Here is a 20,364-nt window from a genome sequence, read left to right as displayed (position 1 = left end):
ATGCTCAGGGAAAGGATAAGCAATACCCAAGCAAAGGTGCAAATGTCTTACAGGAGAGCCGTACCTACATCAAGTATATAGTTAATAGATATACATTTCTGTGGTACGTATCATATGTATCACATATATAATTATACATAATATATATAAAGTGCCATGACATTTAATTTTCAGAAAAGTAGTATGTTTATCTGAAGAATTACATGAGCTAGCCACAGGAGTTCAAGGCTGATTGTGACAAGAGAATAAAGACGAGTCCTAGATGACAAAGGTCCAACCCAGCTTGTCCTACATTTCCAGCCCTTTGGTCTCTGCACCTCCTTTCCCTCCTTGTAAAAGGATTTTCATGTACCCGAGTTCCCCAATACGGAAGTTTGAGGGGAGACAGTTTCCCTCATCTCAGAATATTAACTCTTGAATAACCCCGATTTCCTTCCACTAACTCTCATTCTCTGAATATTAGCTTTAAGGATGGAGCAGATGATCTTGGGTGTGGTGGCATTACTGCTGAGTATTAGTTGCTTTTCTGTTGCTATGATAAACTACCACAACCAAGGAACCTTACAAACTCCACAGGAGTAAGTATTCCCGCCTTCGTCCAATCAGAAGCAAGCACACATCTTCTGACATGCTTCCTGCCTACATACCTTTAGCCTACATGTGACCAAGCACATCCTGTGCAGTTGGAGCAACCAACCTTCTTTACGGAAGTGAAAACACCTGGCTTGGTATCTTACTTGAACCGCAGCCCCTGGAAGTCCAGGAAGTTGTCTGTCCTTGGGCAAGTGGGGCTTACAGGCTAGAGGCAGTTTTGTTTTATAGATCTCTTAAGCACAGTAGTTAAAACTTAACACACAACTTTAGCCCTCGCAGAACTAAAAGTAAAGGTGCGAGTATGAATCTGTGGGTTGCATGATGAGGGAAATCTAATATTGTATTATTAACCCCTGTGCAGAAAGAAAATAAGAGGCCATTCTTTCAGCTCAGTTGTACCAAGTGTCTGGGAGGGAAACCACATGTCATCAAGACCCCTCTCGCAACCACAGGGGCCTGTGTGAATGATGTACATATGAGGTTGCTCCTGGTGGAAAGTCCATCCTGAAAGCTGTGTCAGCAGTGAAAATGCATTCAGGCTTCAACGCAAAGCAGACGGACCCAAAGCAAAACCAGAAATGCCAACCTTTCTCCCTGCGTCTCGTTGCCCTGGAGACGAGTCAATGCTTTTTAACTCTTTGAGCAGTTAGCTGAGCTCACTGGACACCTTCCTTACTTGCATCCCTGTAAGTTGCAGAGGTAGCCCTGCCTTTTCATGAGTGTCTGTTCGTCTGCTTCATGAAGACTACATCAGGAAATGCCATGAAACTTCACCCGAGGAATCATTATCAAGGTCATTCCAGACACAGGAAGCAGGAACGTAACTGGACACGTTGGCCTGGGGTTGGGGGTGATACTCTTCTAGTTCACCCAGGTCCCTGTTGTCTGATAGTAAAGAATTTCTGGGGCTGGAGAGATGGCTCAGTGGTTAAGAGCACTGACTGCTCTTCCAGAGGTCCTGAGTTCAATTCCCAGCAACCACATGGTGGCTCACAACCATCTGTAATGAAATCTGATGCCCTCTTCTGGGGTGTCTGAAGACAGTGACAGTGTGCAATAATTACAAAAAAAAATAATAAAAATTTTAAAAAGAAAAGGATTTCTGCATGAATTAGAGTAATGTAAAATTAGCAAGTTCATTGGTTAAGCAAGAAGACAAGGCCAGCCTGACCAGTCAAAAGTGGGCATCCAAGCACCTTGGCAGCAGCCATAATTGATGAAGGGGCTTCGAAACAACTCACTCAGAAACCGATTTTTGATATTGGGGAGGTATTTTTCTTGTCCCCAGGATTTTGTCCTTTAAACTCTCCCTCATTCACCTTGAAGGCTTGCAGCATGAGTAAGACAAGCACCAAGGGTAATGAGCGTTGACTCGTCTCCAGGGCAACGAGACACAGGGCGAAAGCTTGACATATTCAGTTTTGCTTTGGGTCCGTCGGCTTTGCGTTGAAGTCTGAATGCATTTTCACTGCTGACACAGCTCTCGGGCTGAACTTTCCACCAGAAGCAACCTCATATGTGTATCATTCACGCAGACCACTGTGGTTGTGAGAGGGGTCTTGATGACATGTGGTTTCCCTTCCAGACAGTTGGTACAATTGAGCATACACGGGTATATATCTTTCTGATTTCTGTTCCCAGTCCTTCAGCATCTCTTGCTACCTGTAAAAAGCTGCTTTTTGGGGGTGGGGTGGGGTGGGGGAGACTGGATAGACTAGTGGTTAAGGGCACTTGCTCTTCCAGAGGACCTAGATCTTAGCACACACAGAGTGACTCGTTCACAGCTTTCTGCATCTCCAGCCGATCAGAGGATCCGAGGTCCTCTCCTGGCCTCCAAGGGCAGCAGGCGTAGACATGCATGCAGGCAAAACACCTACACACATAACAATAAACTGATTTAAAAAGTATAAGTTGCTTTTTATAAAACTGGGGTGGTTTGTGCTTAGGTGGTCACTGCTCCTGAGGAGGCTGGTGCAAGAGGCTTGCTGGAGCCCAAGACTTCAGAACCCAGCTGGGTCAACACAGAGGAACATTGGTTTTAGTTTCATCTTTGTTGCTATGATAAAACAAAGCAAAGCAAAGCAAAACAAAACAAAAAAGCACTCTGACATTTGGGCATGGTGGCACTCCACTTTAACCCCAGTCCTCAGGAGGCAGAGGCAGGTAGATGTCTGAGTTCAAGTCAGCCTGGTCTACAGATGGAATTCCAGGACACAGGAACCTTGTCTGGGAAAAAAAAAAAACAAACCAGAAAAACTTTTAAAATCAGTTTATTGTTATGTGTGTAGGTGTTTTGCCTGCATGCATGTCTACGCCTGCTGCCCTTGGAGGCCAGGAGAGGACCTCGGATCCTCTGATCTGCTGGAGATACAGAAGGCTGTGAGTGAGCCACTCTGTGTGTGCTAAGATCTCAGTCCTCTGGAAGAGCAACAAGTGCCCTTAACCGCTAGTCTATCCAGTCCCCCCTCTCCCCCCAAAAGCAGCTTTTTAAAGTAGCAAGAGATACTGAAGGACTGGGAACAGAAACTCTGGCTAAAAGTAGTTTAGGGGAGGAAAGAGTTTATACACGCTTACAAGCTATAGTCCATCAATGAAGACTGTCAGGACAGGAACTTGAAGCAGAGCCCCTGCTCTTTGGCTTGCTTGCTAGCAGGCTTATGCTAGGACCTCCTGCCTAGAGGAACAGTACCACCCACAGGGGCTATGCCTTCTTATATAAAACAACAACCAAGACAGTCCCACACGAAAGTGTTCACAGAATAATCTGGGTAATCCCTCCCTTCTCAGGTAATGATTAAAGCTACTAGAACACCATACCCCCCCCCCCAAATATTAATTAAAAAAGCCAAATTGTTCCCAGGTCCTGCAGATGAAATGAATCAAAATCACCGAGGATGATGCCCAAGCATTGAAACCTTTTCAGTATGATGATGATGGGAGTCCTAAGTTTTATTTCATTATTTTATATGTCTGAGTGTTTATCTACATTATGTCTGTCCACCAAGCTCTGGTATAATATTCTTGGAGGCCAGAAGAGGGCATCAGATCCCTTGGGTTTTGAGTTGCAGATAGTTGTGAGGTGCCACGTGGGTATTAAGAGTTAAGCCTGGCGGGGTGGTGGTGGCACACACCTTTAATCCCAGCACTTGGGAGGCAGAGGCAGGTGTATTTCTGAGTTCGAGGCCAGCCTGGTCTACAGAGTGAGCTCCAGGACAGCCAGGGGTACACAGAGAAACCCTGTCTCGAAAAAAAAAAAAAAGGAGTTAAGCCTGGTCTTCTGAGAGAGCAGCTGGTGGTCTTAACCACTGAACTCCAGGCCCAATTTTATAAATAACTGATTTCTAGAAGAATATTCATGCTATTGTCATAATTTTAAGAATGGATAATCTTGCGGGTCATGAATAAGCTTGGGCAAGTCTTCCTTTATCAATATAAAGACAATATAAGTAGCTCTATGGGGAAAGAACCAGGGAGAAAGGATGAGTCTTCCTGAGTCCTGGCAGTTCTATCTTTGAAGCCCACAGACAGCAGTCCACAGACAGGCTTGCCCACTCAGTGGAGGAGTGGGCTGACTGTTCATCTGGCTGGCTGGGAAGTGGGCTGTTGGGTTTCAAATGCTGCATTCTGGACTGGCTGTCCTTCCTCTGGAGTTTGACTGCCGTGTGGAAGCTCTCTCCAGACAGCGGACCTGACAGAACAAGCTGTTGTTGATTCCACCCCTCACTCCAGTCTTTAACTAGAGGAGTGAGTCAAGCTGACCTCATCACCAGCTATTTCTGACTATTGCTCCAGGTGGGTGTGGCAAGAGCACCTGAGATAACAGAAACACAAACACTTTGTAACCTGTGGAGCAAGCAGCTTGTGGTTGTTCTCCGTGATACATGGTACTTGTCACAAAGTAACAGAGGTACTCAGCAAAGCAGGCACCATGATCCACAGTACATATGTGTTCTAAAACCTTGCCAAGTAGCCTTAGACTACTGGAGCTTTGAGTGCACGGGTACACACACACACACACACACACACACAAACACAGAGTCGTTTCCCTAGTAACACTAGAAATGCAAGCACCCGTTTTACCATTCCTTGAAAGTTAAAATCCCATATGTGCAAGCGGAGGTGTCTAGCTTTGTTCCACCCTGCAGGGTTGAAGTTTGAACTGTTGCTGTCAATTGTGATGATAAATACTGGCCCCCAGGGTCTGGTTGCCCCCCTCCAGGGATGAGGACATCCTCAGTCCACTAAGTAACACTATGTAACCTTGCTACTTAATTTGAAAATAGTGGTTGACTAAAGATGCCTACAGCTTATAGTTGGGCAGAAGAGAAGTAGGCTGGGCCTTGGTTCCCAGGGCTTGGGGTCAGAAGCAGAGATCACGTGGAGAGGAGCGAGGTGAAGAGAAGGTAGGTGAATCATGAGAACATGACCATGAGGGCTGGCCAGTTGGAGTAAGAGGTGATGGTGGCACGTGATGTCTCAGGGTTACCGACAGGGAAGGAGACAGACTAGCACAGGGGGGGTGATAGCAGCCCAGCTCTGGTGCTTTAAGGCTTATTATACATACATAAACGTTCTGTGTCTTTTAGCTGGGGACTACATGATCTAAGGGGGGGTAGAAACCCCCAGTTAATATTTACTACAACAATGCAGGGAAGCTCCTCAAGCAGGAAGGTAAACAAAACAGCTTCAGGAAGTCCCCAAACCCAGCGCAGTGACTAGGCCCCTCCCTGCCAGGGTGATCTCTCTCACAAGAGCAGAGCCAAGCTGCCAAGAAGGGGACTCTTGAGAGCAGCTCAGCTCTCCAGAAACCTGCTACACTTGGGTGCAGCCGTCTCTGAGTGGTTTCTGCTCCTGTCAGTAACCCCGATAAAACTCATGGTTCACCAAGTTGGACTTCGTGTTGTCTGTACTTTGGTCTGTTGTGGGTTCCCCACTGGGGGTAAATAGACAAGCACGTATTTTGTCTCATCTCTATTGAGGTAGCACACTTTTCCTTCCCAGAAGCCCCCTTGAAGTCACTGTCAGGATATCCACCACAAGACTTGCCCATTTTCTTAAGTTACTCAGAGAAGTGTAAGCTTTTCTCCCTTTTCCCAGGCGTGCTCTGTGCCTGTCCACTTCCCCGCAGTCCCCTCTCTTTCCACCTGGGTGCTTGTCGGCCGCCAGTGCTGGTGGCTTAATTCTTTCTCTTGCCCTTCCCTTTCTCTTCTCCAAGATTTATAACTTGTCTGTCCTGGTTTGTTTTGTTTTGTTTTGTTTGTTTTCACTTAAATTATAAGAAAGCTGTCCTCAAGCTTCTTTTCTTATACGTTTAAAACAATTTTAATTTTATGTATTTGAGAATTTTATCTGTATACTGTGGGCATGCCTGGTGCAGGTGACAGCCAGAAGAGGGTGTCAGATCCTGTACAACTGGAATTACAGATGGTCATGAGCCACCCCAGGGGTCCTGGGAGTTGAACCCAGGTCCTCTGGAAGAGCAGCCAGTGCTCTTAACGACAGATCCATATCTCCAGCCTAAAAAAATCTCAGAGTGGATCTTAGTGTCCTTCATAAGAAACTGTTGCACATGTTGAGATTGAATTTTAAAATTCTTGAATTGTATCTTAATAAAGCTGTCATCATCATCACAATTTATTTTTTAAAGATTTATTTTATGTATAAGTACAATTATATCTGTCTTCAGACACACCAGAAGAAGGCGTCAGATCCCATTACCGATGGTTGTGACCTACCCTGTAGTTGCTGGGAATTGAACTCAGGACCTCTGGAAGAGCAGGACCTCTGCTCTTAGCAGCTGAGCCATCCCTCTAGCCCCATCATCCTTTAAAGGACAGATTTAAAACACTGCAGTTGCAAGAGTTCTATGGTATGTAGCATCTGGATGCATACTTCTTGATTAACCAAATGGACGTAGACATTTCTGAAGTGTCCACTGATCTTTTAATCATTCTCTTTGGAACAAGCTCCTGTGCCACAACTTTACTGATAGTAACCATCACCAGATTATATAAAAAATACAAATTTTACATACTCACACCTACACATACACAATATACACATATGTACACATAGATACATATTACACACATCTACATACCATATGAAACGCACACACACACACACACACAGATTTATAAAGGGCTGAGGAAATGTCTGACTTAGTAAAGCACTCACTATGCAAATGTGAAGAACTGGGTCTGAGTCCTCAGAACCACTCTAAGCTGGGCCTGCAGCCCACACCATACCAGCAGTTCTAATGTTCCTATGTCAATATGGGATCAGAGGCAGGAGATTCCCCAGAAGTTCACAAGTCAGCTGGCCTGACATACCCAGTGGTAAACATGAGCTTGAAAGTAAGAACCGAAATCCAAGGTTGTCCTCTGACCCCCCCATGTGTGCTGTGGTCACACATGTCCACACTTGTACATACCTGCACACAGACACAAGATTTAGAGAGAAACAAACGTAAAAATTTCTTGTAGTGAGAATAGTATTCTGAATCCCACCTAGAGTGACTGTATCTTACAGCAAGCTACCACCGAGCTGTTTTATGTGCCCAACTACAACAAGACAAATCCCCCTGGCAAGGTAGGTTAGTGTGTGCCAAGACCAGCGGAATCGCTGGTAAGCGCAGTGCGGTGCACATAAACTGGTGACCCCTGTCTTACGGTTATTACTGCTGTGAGGAAACACCACGACCAAAAGCAATTTGGAGAAAAAAGGGTGTATCTGCCTTACATATCCTGAATCACAGACTTTTGAGGGATGCCTCATCCACCGCTAATTAAGAAAATACCCTGCAGGCCTGTCTGTCTACCGCCTAGTCTTATGGAGGCAATGTCTCAATTGAGTTCCCTCCTCTCAGATGACTCCAGCTTGTGTCAAGCAGACATAAAAGCAGCCAGCACACCTTCCCAGACACTGGTTTTGTCTGTGGGGAGTCTGTAGTTGCCTCCACTGCTGTAGAACTCCGAATCTAGGTTTCAGATTAGCTTTCCTGTAGACTTGGGCTCCATGAAATTGTTGGTACCTTTGCAGCAATAGGAGCAGGCATTAATTTTACCCTTTCCTGGAGAAGCCACATAGTTCATCTATGTAAGTAAGTTTGTTTTAATTCCACAATTGGCCAAGATTGCCAAATGCTTCCAGCAAGACACAGACATGTAATAGGTCTGACTCACTGGCTCAGGGGTTCGAGGAATGTTTTTAAGTCTCTGGTTGTAAAGAGAGGTGGGAAGTAGCAACTGTCAAGGGCTTAAGCACAGAAGCTACTAAGGACGTCTGTTGTGTCATTGGTGTCTGGTGAAGTGGGGCACCTGTTGACCTAGATTGTCCATCCATCCATCTGTTCTGCTGTCCATTTGTCCGTCCGTCCATCCATCCACCCATCCATCCATCCATCCATCCATCCATCCATCCATCCATCCATCTATCCATCCACACATTCATTTGCTTAGCACACTGAACATCTGCAATGTGCTAACAGTGTACAGACGCTCAGGCCTGGAAAGTGGTACCACACAAGTCTGTGCAATAGAATTCACCTCACCTTCGCTTCTGAGAAACTCTGATTCCCTTGCATCTTTGAGATACCTGTGTCCCACGTTATAGAACTTGCTGGATTTTGCTGGGGTCTGTGCTTTTACCTTTTGTATATCAAGTTGATTTATGGAGTTTTTAATATTGAGGGGAAACAGATGATATAAAGCCTGTTGGTGGTATAAAAGCCTAAAATATTCAGCTGTGTATGTTTCAATCCGACAGTCTGATGCGTACATTAGATTTGACAAGGATTTGAAGTGTCTTTTCTTCACTTGATCCAAATGTTCAGTGTTAAAGAATAAAAAGGCGAGGGACCCCTAGCTCCAGCTACATGTGCAGCAGATGATGGCCTTGTCTGCCATCAATAGGAGGAGAAGCCCTTGGTCCTGTGAAGACTTGATTCCCCAGTGTAGAGGAAGGCCAGGGCAGTGAGGTGTGAGTGGGTGGGCGGGGGAGCATCCTCATAGAAGCAGGGGGAGGGAAAGGGGAGAAGAGGCTCTGGAGGGGAAACCAGGAAAGGGGATAACATTTGAAATGTAAATACCTAAAATATCCAATAAAAATAAAAAATAAAAGTAAGTAAATAAAAAGGCTTAACCCCAACAACCTTCAGTCTTTTGTAATTACTAAGAATATTTGATGTCCAAAGAAAAACATTGTTACTGCTTACAGAAAACTCTCTGTTACTGTCTACCATGCATAAAAATATGAAAAAGTTTTTTTAATGTCACAAAGACTTAAGTCAAATTTAAAATATTTGTTAAGTTAAACTTAAAATATTTTAGGTTTATCTACTTTATTTTTATGTCTATGAATATTTGTTCATACATGTGTGTGCACCATGTGTGTGCCTGGCACCTGTAGAAGTCAGAAGAAGGCATTATTAGATCCCTGGAACTGGAGTTACAGACAGATGTGAGCAGGCGTGTGAGTCTGGAAGTTGAACGGGGTCCTCTGCAAGAACAAGTACTCTTAACCATCGAGCCATCTCTACAATTTTTAAAGCCCAGCTTTTATTTTTCTCTTGAATAATAGCAGAACAATAGTCACATACTGAGCTGTAACTAAGTTTCTAGTTGTAGTTCAAAGATATATAAAGAGTAGCCAGACATAATGGTTCACGTTTGTAATCCCCCACTCTCAGGAAGTAGAGGCAGGAGAATACTGAATTCTTGGAGTAAACAGGAAAACCTTGCCTCTCATTTACACACACATATATAATATAATATATATATATAATGTAATTATATATAATTTATACACACATATATGTAACATGATATATAATCATTAAACATTTCTTTATGTAAAAAAATTTACACAAATGAATATTTAATGAATTAATAAAGAGAATGTTAGCATATTTTCTTCCTTTGTAAATCATGTTTAGACTGAAGTAGAAATATTACTTATAAAATAGCATAAAAATGAGTTTTTAAAAATTTTTATGAGATGACTTTTTTTAATCTCCTTAACCTTTTTTTTTCTCTGAAAACTACATAACCAAATAAAAACATGTAAAGGCAGAGAGAATGTTAAATTCGTCGGGTCAAGTGCATGGGTTTGTATTTATGGCAGGCCCGTTCCTCTGGGTGTCTTACAGTATCCTGTGCTGGAGCAGCCCGCGGCCCCGAACCATTGCCTGCCTGTGTCTGTAGGCTGCTGGCAGCGATGTAGGTCACACAAGAAGAAGGGAAGAAGAAAAAATAATAAACAATTTGTTGGGTAAAACTGATTGTAAAACTTTTGTAATAATTATATATCATTTATACATATCACATATTTATATATGTGATATGTATATGTGATATATATGTATTGTTTTCTTGAGACAGGGTTTCTCTGTGTAGCCCTGGCTGTCCTGGAACTCACTCTGTAGACCAGGCTGGCCTCAAACTCAGAAATCCGCCTGCCTCTGCCTCCCAAGTGCTGGGATTAAAGGCTTGCACCACCACTGCCGGACTCATTAATATTTTTAACATAGAAACATATGGGTTCTAGTGTACACACACAAAAAAATACATTTTTAAGATGAGCTTGTTTTTTCTGTTAAAATATTGTTTTTTAAAATGTTTCAATTATCAATGTATGTGTGTATCTGAATGTAGTGTTGTGCAGGTGTTATGTTTGCACCTTCAGAGTCCAGAAGAGGGCACCAGATTCCATGGACCTACAGTCACAGGAAGTCAGGAGCTCTGGCCACCACTACCCTTGTGGTCCTCTGTAGCAGTAGCAAGTGCTTTTAACCACTGAGCCATCTTTGTTTCAATGCTGAGAACACAGGGCCTCAAGCATAAGCAAGCAGTCAGTACTAGTCAGCAACATTATTATCAGAGGCAGCATCATCATGTGTGTGGGTGCACATGGGTGCCTGTGTGTGTGTGTGTGTGTGTATGTGTGTGTGTGTGTGTGTGGGTGTATGTGAGTGTGTCTGTGTATGTGTGTGTATATGTGTATATGTGAGTGTGTGTTTGTGAGTGTGTGTATGTATGTGTGTATATGTGTGTATGTGAGTATGTGTATGTATATGTGTGTATGTGAGTGTGTGTGTTTGTGAGTGTATGTGTGTGTGTGTATGTGAGCGTGTGTGTTACACAGCATTTTTACCTGCTCAGCCATGGTATCAACCTTGTTTTTTTTTTTTAGGGGTGGTGGTCTGGGGTTGGGGTAGAGAGATCTCACTCTATAGCCAGACTGTCTTGAACTCTGTAGCCCAGGCTGGTCTTGAACCCAAGGTAATCCTCCTGCTCCATCTTTCTGAGAGGTAACCTAAATGACTTCCCACTCAACAGTTGTGGGATTTGTCAGAAAAGCTAGTGTTGGAAGTAGCTTAATTTGCAAGAGTTTGGTTCTTCTTTCAAATTTTCTTGGCCATCAGAGGAGACCTCAGTGCCCTGTTGCATGCCCTCCTGGTGCACATGGAAGGATACTTGTGTGCTGCCTTGTTATGTGGGCCTGGGTTTTCTTAAAAGGATACTGAAGAGCTCTCTCTAATAGGCCCAAGCATTGCTGATGGGTCTGTACACTCCTTTCCCTCTCCCTTGGCTAAAGCCAGGCCCCAAGGTCTGTTCCTTCATTTGGCCACTGACTCATTCCCCAGACTAAACACCAAGGTCCAGTAATCAAAATTCATTATTTGGTTACATAGCTAACCTGTCAATCAGGACTTACCTTAGCACAGACTTCCCCCTTTCTCCTTTAAAAAAACAAAACAAAACAAAAAAACAAACAAACCAAAAAACAAAAAACAAAAAAACAAAACTCACCCCTGAAAAAAAATGAACAAAACAAAACAAAACAAAATAAAAACCCCTGCTATTTGCTGTCAACCTTTGTCTGATCCAGGGGCCCCTGGCCCCCAGGGGTAACTAATCTCCTTTGTGCTGAGAATTTGGTGTCTGATGTATTATTCTGAACTGACACGTGTGTGTGTGTGTGTGTGTGTGTGTGTGTGTGTAGCCAGAGATCAACCATGCATGGTGGTCCTCTTGTTTTTTGAGATAGCGTCTCCCACTGAGACCTGGGGCTCCCTGATTTGACTAGGCTAGCTGGCCAGTAACCCTCGGGGTCCTCCCGTCTCACCGATCAGTCACAGGGCTTACACACACACACGCACACACACACACACACACAGCCGAGCCAGCTCTGTAGGTGAGGGCTAACTGATCAGACTCAGGTCCTCTGCTTGTGCAGCAAGGACGTGACTGACTAAGCTGTCCCACACGCCCTCTGCTCACTGCTTTGATTAAGGTAACTTGCTCTTCCCAAAGACGTGTCAGGGTTTTGTGTAACCTAAGAGCTGGCTGGCTGGGGGTGGGGGGGGGGGCGTGGGGATGAGAAAGAATGTGTGCTGTGGCTGTGTGCTCTGTCCCTTCAGAGCAAGTCCCTGGGGAGGCGATTACAGCAGGTCATCGCTGGGGAGCGCTGCTGTTCCTGCAATTAGCTGGAGGCAAATGCTTACTCTGGATCAGCACCCCACAGTCCTTGGACTAACTTTACTAATCTGGCCAGGGCCTTTTCATAAACTAGGAAGCAAGTGAGCCTAGATGCCTTCCTGTGATCCAAATCCTCCCTGTGGTCTGACTCCAAGTCCTTGAGCTTCTCTTAAGCTCCCTGTGGGTGAGCCAGTGTCTCTGGAACAGTGCAGGGCACAGGGCGGGTCGCTGAGCCTAGGGAAGCTCCGTTTGCAGCTCTCAGCCCTATCACCTCTGTTGTGCTTAGTTACAGGTGCCGACTTGACTGTATGAAAGAACAACTAGAAACTTGGGGTGGCGGCTGGAAGGAGAATGGCTCCCATAGGCTCATGAGTTTGAATACTTGAGCCCCAATTGGTGGAACTGTTTGGGAAGGATCACAGGTGTGGCCTTGTTGGAGGAGGTGTGTCACTGAGGTCAGGCTTTGAGGTTTCAAAAGCCCACAGCATTCCCAGTGTCCTCTCCGACTCATGCTTGCGTCTCCAGACGGGAGCTCTCAGCAGCTGCTCCAGCCCCATGTTTACCACTGCCATGCTCCCTGCTTGGTGGTAAAGGTGGGAGGTGAGCCAAGTAGACTCTGGGAATGTATGGTGGTAGCCATGGCAACAGATGTATGTGGGTCTCTCTCGCCTATGTGTGATGCCACACTGGTTCCTGTTACCGACATACCTCCCTTTTTCTTATCATAAAGAGAAGGAAAAGGGGGGAGGGAGAAGCCGATGGTGAAAAGGGAATAGGGGTGTTGTGTCTCTTAAACTGCTCCCTGCTGTCTAGGGGCATCGTCAATTTTGGGGTGTAGCTGACTTTTACCAACAGGATCCACTTGGTAAATGTTCGCATCAGGTTCCTCTGTGGACAAAGGCTGGTAATCCTGTAACAGGAACTAATTAATAGTTTGGTTGGAAATTTTTTGTATTTGTTGTCGAGTCGAAGGATTGTAGAAACAAGATTAATGACGCACGCAGCAAATAATAACACCAGGCACGTGCACTCACTTGGTTGTCTCTCTGTCCTGGTAATGGAGAGCCCAGCATGATGGACTGCTGCAGAATCAAGCACTCTTTGTGTTTACATACTATTTGAGTCTGGAGCATCATTCTCCAGCGAATCATGAGCCCTTACATATCTATCTATCTCCAGTGTCCTCTATACTTGCTTTCTGAACAAATAGATTTTTTCATTATATATAGCTAATAAAATCATTATACAGAGTGTGAAGATATACCTTGATCACCAGAATTCAAAATCGTATTTATTTCCTTATTTCTTCTCAGTTCTCTGTTATATTTTTTCCCAGAGACAGCATCTTAAATCACATCCCCAGGCCAGCCTGGGTCTCACGACATAGTCCCGGGGACATATTACTGATCTAGAAAGTACAGCAACTCCCCTGCCTCAGCCTGTGGAGTGGTGAGATTATAAACACAGACTTTCCACCAGCTCCCCCAATTACTTATTTTGATCCAAGAGGACAAATGAATCCTGCATGATGAGACATTTCTACCAATAAAGTCCATCAGGACAAAACCCAACCAACCACATGAATAAAACAACCTGGGAAAGCAGGCTTGGAGCACATATCTGTCATCCCAGCACTTGGGAGGCTGAGCAGGAGGATCCTGAGTAAAAGGTTAGCTCGGATACACATAAGACAGTCTCGAAACAGACAAACTGCACCCAAGACCAAAACTGGTAAGTGTGTTGCTGACGAGAGGTAACACCCAGCAAGTATATTTTCCTAGGGTTGACAAGAATGGGACTGAAATAAGAGAAACAACTCTTTCTGATTATCAGTCTTGTTAAAGAGGAGCCGAGATGGTATCAGGAAGGAGGAGAAAGGAGGTGCTGACTTGTGTTATGTGATGGTTTGTGTATGCTTGGCCCAGGGAGTGGCATTATTAGAAGGTGTAGCCTTGTTGGAGTAGGTGTGTCATTGTGGGTGTGGGCTTTAAGACCCCCATCCTAGCTACCTAGAGGTCAGTATTCTGCTAGCAGCTCTCAGATGAAGATGTAGAACTCTCAGCTCCTCCTGTACCATGTCTGCCTGTACACTGTCATGTTCCCACCTTGATGATAATGGACTGAACCTTTAACTTGTAAGCCAACCCCAATTAAATGTTGTTCTTATAAGAGCTGTCTTGGTCATGGCATTTGTTCACAGCAGTAAAAACGTAAGATAGGTGATGTGCCTATTCTTGGCCACACAGCACCCATCCTGTTCCTGGCTCACCAAGAGAACCCTCAATGTCACGTTTTGACACAGTGAAGGACAATTTTGAAAAATACATACAGTGTTGTACATGGTTCCTGGTGTCTGATTTACAATTTATTCTCCTATGTATATACATATATACATAGCTATCCCCTCCCCTTCTCTTCCCCTCCCCTCTCCTCCCCCAACTCACAGCAGCTGCAGCTACCTTTACAAAAATGCAGCCCATCAACATTCCATCATGGATGGGGGAGAGCTAACAGGCCCTTCCCTCTCCTGAGGAGCTATAAGCAGTTACTCTTTGTTGAGAGAGGTGTATTGGTTACTTTTATATTGCAATGTTAAAACACCATGACAGAGGCAACAGGCTTATGGGCTAGAGCCCAAAATGGCTGAGACAATGTGACAGCAAGGGTCAGACTTACAGCAGGAGGAAGCTCAGAGCTCACATCACAAGCATGAAAGCTGGGGTGGGAGGGTGGGGGTGGAGGGATTGGTGGGGGTGGGGGGCAGGAGGAGAGACAGAGGAGGGAGGGAAGGAGAGACAGCACCACCAACTGAGGCCCAAGTGTTCAGCTACATGAGCTTATGATAAACATTCAAACCACCATAGAGTGGGGGTGTGGGCCATATTTCTCAATGGTGTAGCCATTGAGAATTTCTCAAATAAGTAACACCCCACCCATCCTCCATCTTCAGGAAGTAACGACTTATTAAAAGTATCAGGGCACATTAAAAAAAAAAGAAAGGCATGAGTACAATAGGGAGGACTTGTCGGGAAGAAAGGGATTGGGAGGCAGGTATGAGGGAATACTTGAGGGAATATGGTCAAACGTGTGTGTGTACATGTGTGTATGTGTATATGTGTATGTGTGTGCATATGTGTATGTACATGTGTATATGTTCATGTGTATGTAAATTTGTACATGTATATATGTGCATGCATGTATGTGTGGTAGTATATGTGTGCGTGTGTGTACATGTGTGTATGTGGTGTATGCGCGCGTGTGTGTGTGTGTGTGTATGTTTGTGTGTTTGTGTGTGGTAAGTGTATATGTGTATATATGTGTGTATATGTGTGTGTACATGTATGTTTGTGTGGGGTATATGTATATATGTCTGTGTGTGTTTGTGTGTGATATATATGTCTCTGTGTGTTTGTGTTTGTGTGTGAAATGTGTGTGTGTGTGTGTGGTATATGTTTATGAATCAAAATGAGAAAGAATAGTAAATCACCAAACACAACCAAAAATAAATCCTTCCTTAAGTTCCTTCTGTTGGGTATCTTATTAGTATTGGTGGTCTTCCCTCCAGTTTCCAAAAACAACTGTTCTTCATTTCAATTAAGACCTCTTCAGAACGGCTTTTACTGACCGGCCAGGGCTAAGACTGAATATCCCCTAGAGTTCTCGTTCACCACATGTTTACTCTGTAGACCAGGCTGGCCTTGAACTCTGATCCACCTGCCTTTGCCTCCCAAGTGCTGGAATTAAAGACATAGTTTGGTATTTGCTCTTTCTACAAAGTCTCATGTAGCCTTGGCTGACCCTTGCTGTCATGGTATATGCAATGTATTATTGACCTTTAATTTACAAACTTACATTCTAGCCTTCTTAAGTATCTCTTTTTCCACCCCAGGATAATATTTTTATTAATTACTTGGGAATTTCATACAGTGCAGCCCAACCACTCTCACTTCCATTCCTTTCAGGTTTACCTTCCACCTTTGTGCCCTTCCCTCAAAAAAGAAAAAAAATACACCAAGTCCAGTTTGTGTTGTCCATATACCCACTGAAGCACGATCAATCTCTCTGTGGCCAGCCCCTTAAAGATAACTGAGTCCCCATCCTATCCAGAAGCCATCAGCTCTGAAGAACTACATGTCAGCATCATTAGCAAAATTTTAAAGGATTCTTTTTTAATGGCTTTCTGTCTATAGTGTTTCTTTTGTCCTAAAAGCCTTCCACATCTCTCATTGTCCACAGCCATTGATACCATTGCCAAAGGAGATTCCTCACCGGTAACAGCCAGGGCCTGCACAGATCCTGGACCTCCACATGTTTTCTGGTGACAGCACAGACAATTGACACCAAACTGGTCCCTGGTGGCCCCAGTATCGCTTACTATCCCTTTATATCCTCTCTGCAGGTCAGCATTTACAGTGAGAACTACTGCCTTTGAAGTAGGATCCATAGATGTGATGGGAGAATGGAATTCCAGAGATTTCCAAAGGCTAAGAGGGTCTATAGATGTGCTGTGTGTGGTGCTGTATCAGAATAGCTGCTTTAGCACTGGATTGTGGTTTATGATGAAATAGACCAATGCTTTACAGTATTTCCATATGATTTGAACAGAGCATGGAAGTCCAACTTGAATCAGAAAACAGTCATGATCCTTCACTTAATTCTTTAACTTGAGCCAATGTGCAGACCTAGACCCTCTTGGAAGCCAGGCTACTGGAACCCTGACAAGATTTGTATTTACTAGTGTGTTTCTCTGTCTTCCCCAAAGGGACCCATGAAGTGACCTGACCACACATTGAATGAAAGGTAAATAGTCAGACTTTCAGGGAATGCTGATATTGTCTTTAGATCAATGCCAATGCTCAGATACCCCAAACGTCACTTTGTCCAGTAGTAAAGTTTGGAGCTTATGGAGGTGATTGATTTTAAGCTCAGGTCATTTGCATGGGATCCAATGAGCCCTTAAACACACAGTGGTTGTTTTGTTCAGTTCTAGAATGCTCAAGGTCTGTCCTATATTCAGCAACTGATATAGTCTGCATTGACTCCATGACATGTAGCACTAGAGACTTGAGGGAAAGATGTGTATTTGGCCACAGAGAAAAGCATTGCATTCTGGTAAAAGGACCTACAGAAGAACCCCTGTATGAGATTTGGGGTTGGAGGGAGCACACAAGAAAAGTCTGTTTGCAGTGTGTTCAAGTTAATACAAACTGCGGAATGTGGAGAATTCAAGATGCTGTCTTGCTAAATTAGGATGCCTTGGGGAACTGAACTGGGTGTTGGGGCCCAGGTCTATAATCCTATTTTGGAATTAGGATTAGGAGTTCAAGTCTAGCCTCACATAGTTAGTAGGATTGCTTTTATTCTCTAGATGTAATTGTCATCTTGGAGACTTACTGCTGAGTAAGCTCAATTTTTCTAGTGCTTTCTGAACTCTGGCTGGCTTGTTCAACTCAGCTGTTCTGGCTCAAAACTCCTTTCCAGCTGACTGATTCAAACTGGCTTCTCACTGAATTGCTCTGCTTGGGAAAACTGCCTCTGACTTCCACAAACTGAATAGAACTGACTTCACTGACTGCATAAACTCAACTGAACTGCCTTCCTCCACCACTCACTCTCTGCTGCTCTTAAGCCGCCTCTTTTCCTGTCTGTTCTACTGAGGGCTGGGTGTGTCCTATCTCTGACTCATTCTGTCAAATATTTCTGTGATTTGTCACGTCGTGTATGCCCCTTCCAAAACGGCTGTTTCCTTCTACTAACTAACCTTATCTTCCTTGTTTGGAATTAAAGGTATGTACTAAGGGCTGCCTGAGTTCCAGCCAGAGGGATAAAACGTGTGTTCTTCCAGTTGGATCATTGGGTAGTGGTGGTGCATGCCTTTCATCCCAGCACTTGGGAGGCAGAGGCAGGCGGGATTTCTGAGTTCAAGGCCAGTCTGGTCTACAGAGTGAGTTCCAGGACAGCCAGGGCTAAACAGAGGAACCCAGTCTCGAAAAAATAAAACAAACAAACAAACAAAACCCAAACCAAAAAACCCAGTTAGATCACACAGACCTAGAAGGTCCTTAGATGTGATTCCTTGCCAGAGTAACCATGTTGCTGGATTAAAATTCTGCTACACTGGGCTATAGAAGACCTTGTCTCAAACAACAACTTAGAAACTGAATGTGATGGTGCATGCCTTTAATCCCAAGCCTCTGGAGGCAGAGGTAAGTAGATCTCTGTGAGTTCAAGGAAAGTCTGATATACACAGCTATAGACAGCCCCTGCCTAAAAACAAAACAAAACAAAATAAAAAGACAAACCTCAAAACAAACAAGAAAAGACAAAGAGAGAGAGGGAGGGAGGGAGGGAGAGAGAGAGAGAGAGAGAGGATAAAAAGTGATTTTCCTCTCTAATCTTAGGGCTGCAGCTCATGATAGAGCATTGGTTTAGCTCTATCATGCAAGGCCTTGGGGTTGACTGTTAGTACTTCAATAACCAACCAACCAAATAGAATTGCTGCTATGTTATTTTATTTGAACCCAGGGCCTTGTACATGTGCCCCCCTGGCATTCTCAGGCTGCATCCTTCCTTCCTTCCATTCTTCCTTCCTTCCTTCTTTCCTTCCCTTTCCTTCCCGGTGAAACACAATTCCTTCTATCCCTCAACAGAAGATCAAAATGATGACCATTGAGATTGAAACTCAAACACAGTATGGAGATCTTTCCCTGGACCGCTGTCTGCTATTGGGCTTAGGGAGCAAAAACCCAAGAGTGGAGATCTTGCCCTTCAGTTGCACATCTGACCTAAAGCACTGCACGTGAAGGAAGAGCCTCTCTGGAACCCCTTATCTGCATTAAGGTCAGATTGCATCCTGTCTCCCACCCGACCCTGAGGTCTCAGTCTGTCCCAGAATAAGAGACCTAAGTAACAGAACCACACCGGACAGATTCCTATCTGTTCCTCCAGTTCATTTAAATGCCAAAAAGATGCCCAGGGAGAAGGTTATGAGAACAGAGACTAGAGTCACAGAAACCACGGAACTCTTCGAACAGCAGAAGCTTGAAGAGGAACGATTCTCCCCGGGAGCTCTTGCGAGGACCCTGACAGTGCATTACAGACACCTTAATTTCAGGTTTCTGGCTTCCTTATAGGTAAAGGCTGCAGGGATGATCTGTTAAGGCAGGTGGGTATCACTCCAGGAAGGGAAGGAATTTCTGGGGAGGTAAAGGGAGATAGGGAGAGGCAAGCCCTGAGTTTCTGCTTTTCCAAGGCTGCCAAGGTGAGCCTGTGTCTTTTAGCAGGCTTTGTTGATATTGCTGGGCGTCAGGTGGGAAGGAATGCTGCTCTCCTGTTTTCTGATTTCCGGTTTACTTATGAAGACATTCCGAATCAAAACCTCAAATCAAAGCATTCACACATTTGGCTATGAACAACAGACCTTCCTGGGTGCTGGTGTGTGTGTGTGTGTGTGCTGAACACCAGTGCGTGGTTAAGCAGAAACAGGGGCCGCCTGTTGGTTTCCTCTGCAGGGCAGACAAGGGAGCAACCACTCAGGAGCCCTTAATCACTTCAGTTGTTTCAGGAGGAAATAACAGAGCTTAAATATTTTACCTGAGCAACATTAAATGAGCTAATAAATCCTAGCTTGTGGCCTAACTGTACAAACCACACACATACACAGGGATATGTTGACCAGCTTCCAGTTTCTTTCTGCGCATACACAGACATTGTTTTATTTTTAGATGGGGTCTAAAAAAGCCCATGCTGCTCTTGGACTCTTGAGCCTCTTGTCTCCATTCCTGGGATTACAGGTTTTCCACATCATGCCTGGTAGATGCTTTTCAAAAAACAATTTGTACTATGTTTTATTTATTTTGTGTGTGTGGGAGGCATATTATGACCGGCCTAGCAAGGCATGCCACCCAGCACATGTGGTCAGGACATAAATTGCTTCTTTCTTCCCTTATACAGGGGTAGTGGTGGTGTCCTAAGATTGACCGTTCATCATAACTGATTGGCATTAGGCACCCTTGGGGATGGGCCAGCTCACTGGCCCCAGAAGCTGTTTTGAGAGTAAGCCCGGGACGCCCTTTCCTTCATAACTTCATTATCCTCCCCTCCCCCTTCTCAGTGGGAAGAGTGTCTGCACCTGGCAGGAGGCGCAGAGAACAAACTCCGACAGTCTTTGGAGGGCGGCTTCCCTCTTCCTCCATTCCTCCTGGGGGCAGGGGCGGCTTTCTCTGCTATATTTGCTGTAAATACTTTCAGTTCGTTTTTGCTGGCCCTCCTACTTCCAAAACCAACTCCC

The 20,364-nt window shown here is 44.5% G+C and overlaps 1 non-coding gene across 1 annotated transcript; it reads left to right on the top strand.

The window, feature by feature from the left end:
* The first annotated feature begins 9,694 nt into the window (after nt 1–9,694).
* LOC127696888 (small nucleolar RNA SNORA42/SNORA80 family) lies at nt 9,695–9,827 on the top strand. Its single transcript, XR_007980337.1, has one exon. It is a non-coding gene; the product is annotated as a small nucleolar RNA SNORA42/SNORA80 family (small nucleolar RNA).
* Nucleotides 9,828–20,364: the final 10,537 nt, after the last annotated feature.

The sequence above is a fragment of the Apodemus sylvaticus genome, chromosome 11 (genome assembly GCF_947179515.1).
Source record: "Apodemus sylvaticus chromosome 11, mApoSyl1.1, whole genome shotgun sequence".
In the NCBI taxonomy this organism is placed as follows: domain Eukaryota; kingdom Metazoa; phylum Chordata; class Mammalia; order Rodentia; family Muridae; genus Apodemus; species Apodemus sylvaticus.
This window is presented reverse-complemented; position numbering and strand designations above follow the sequence as displayed.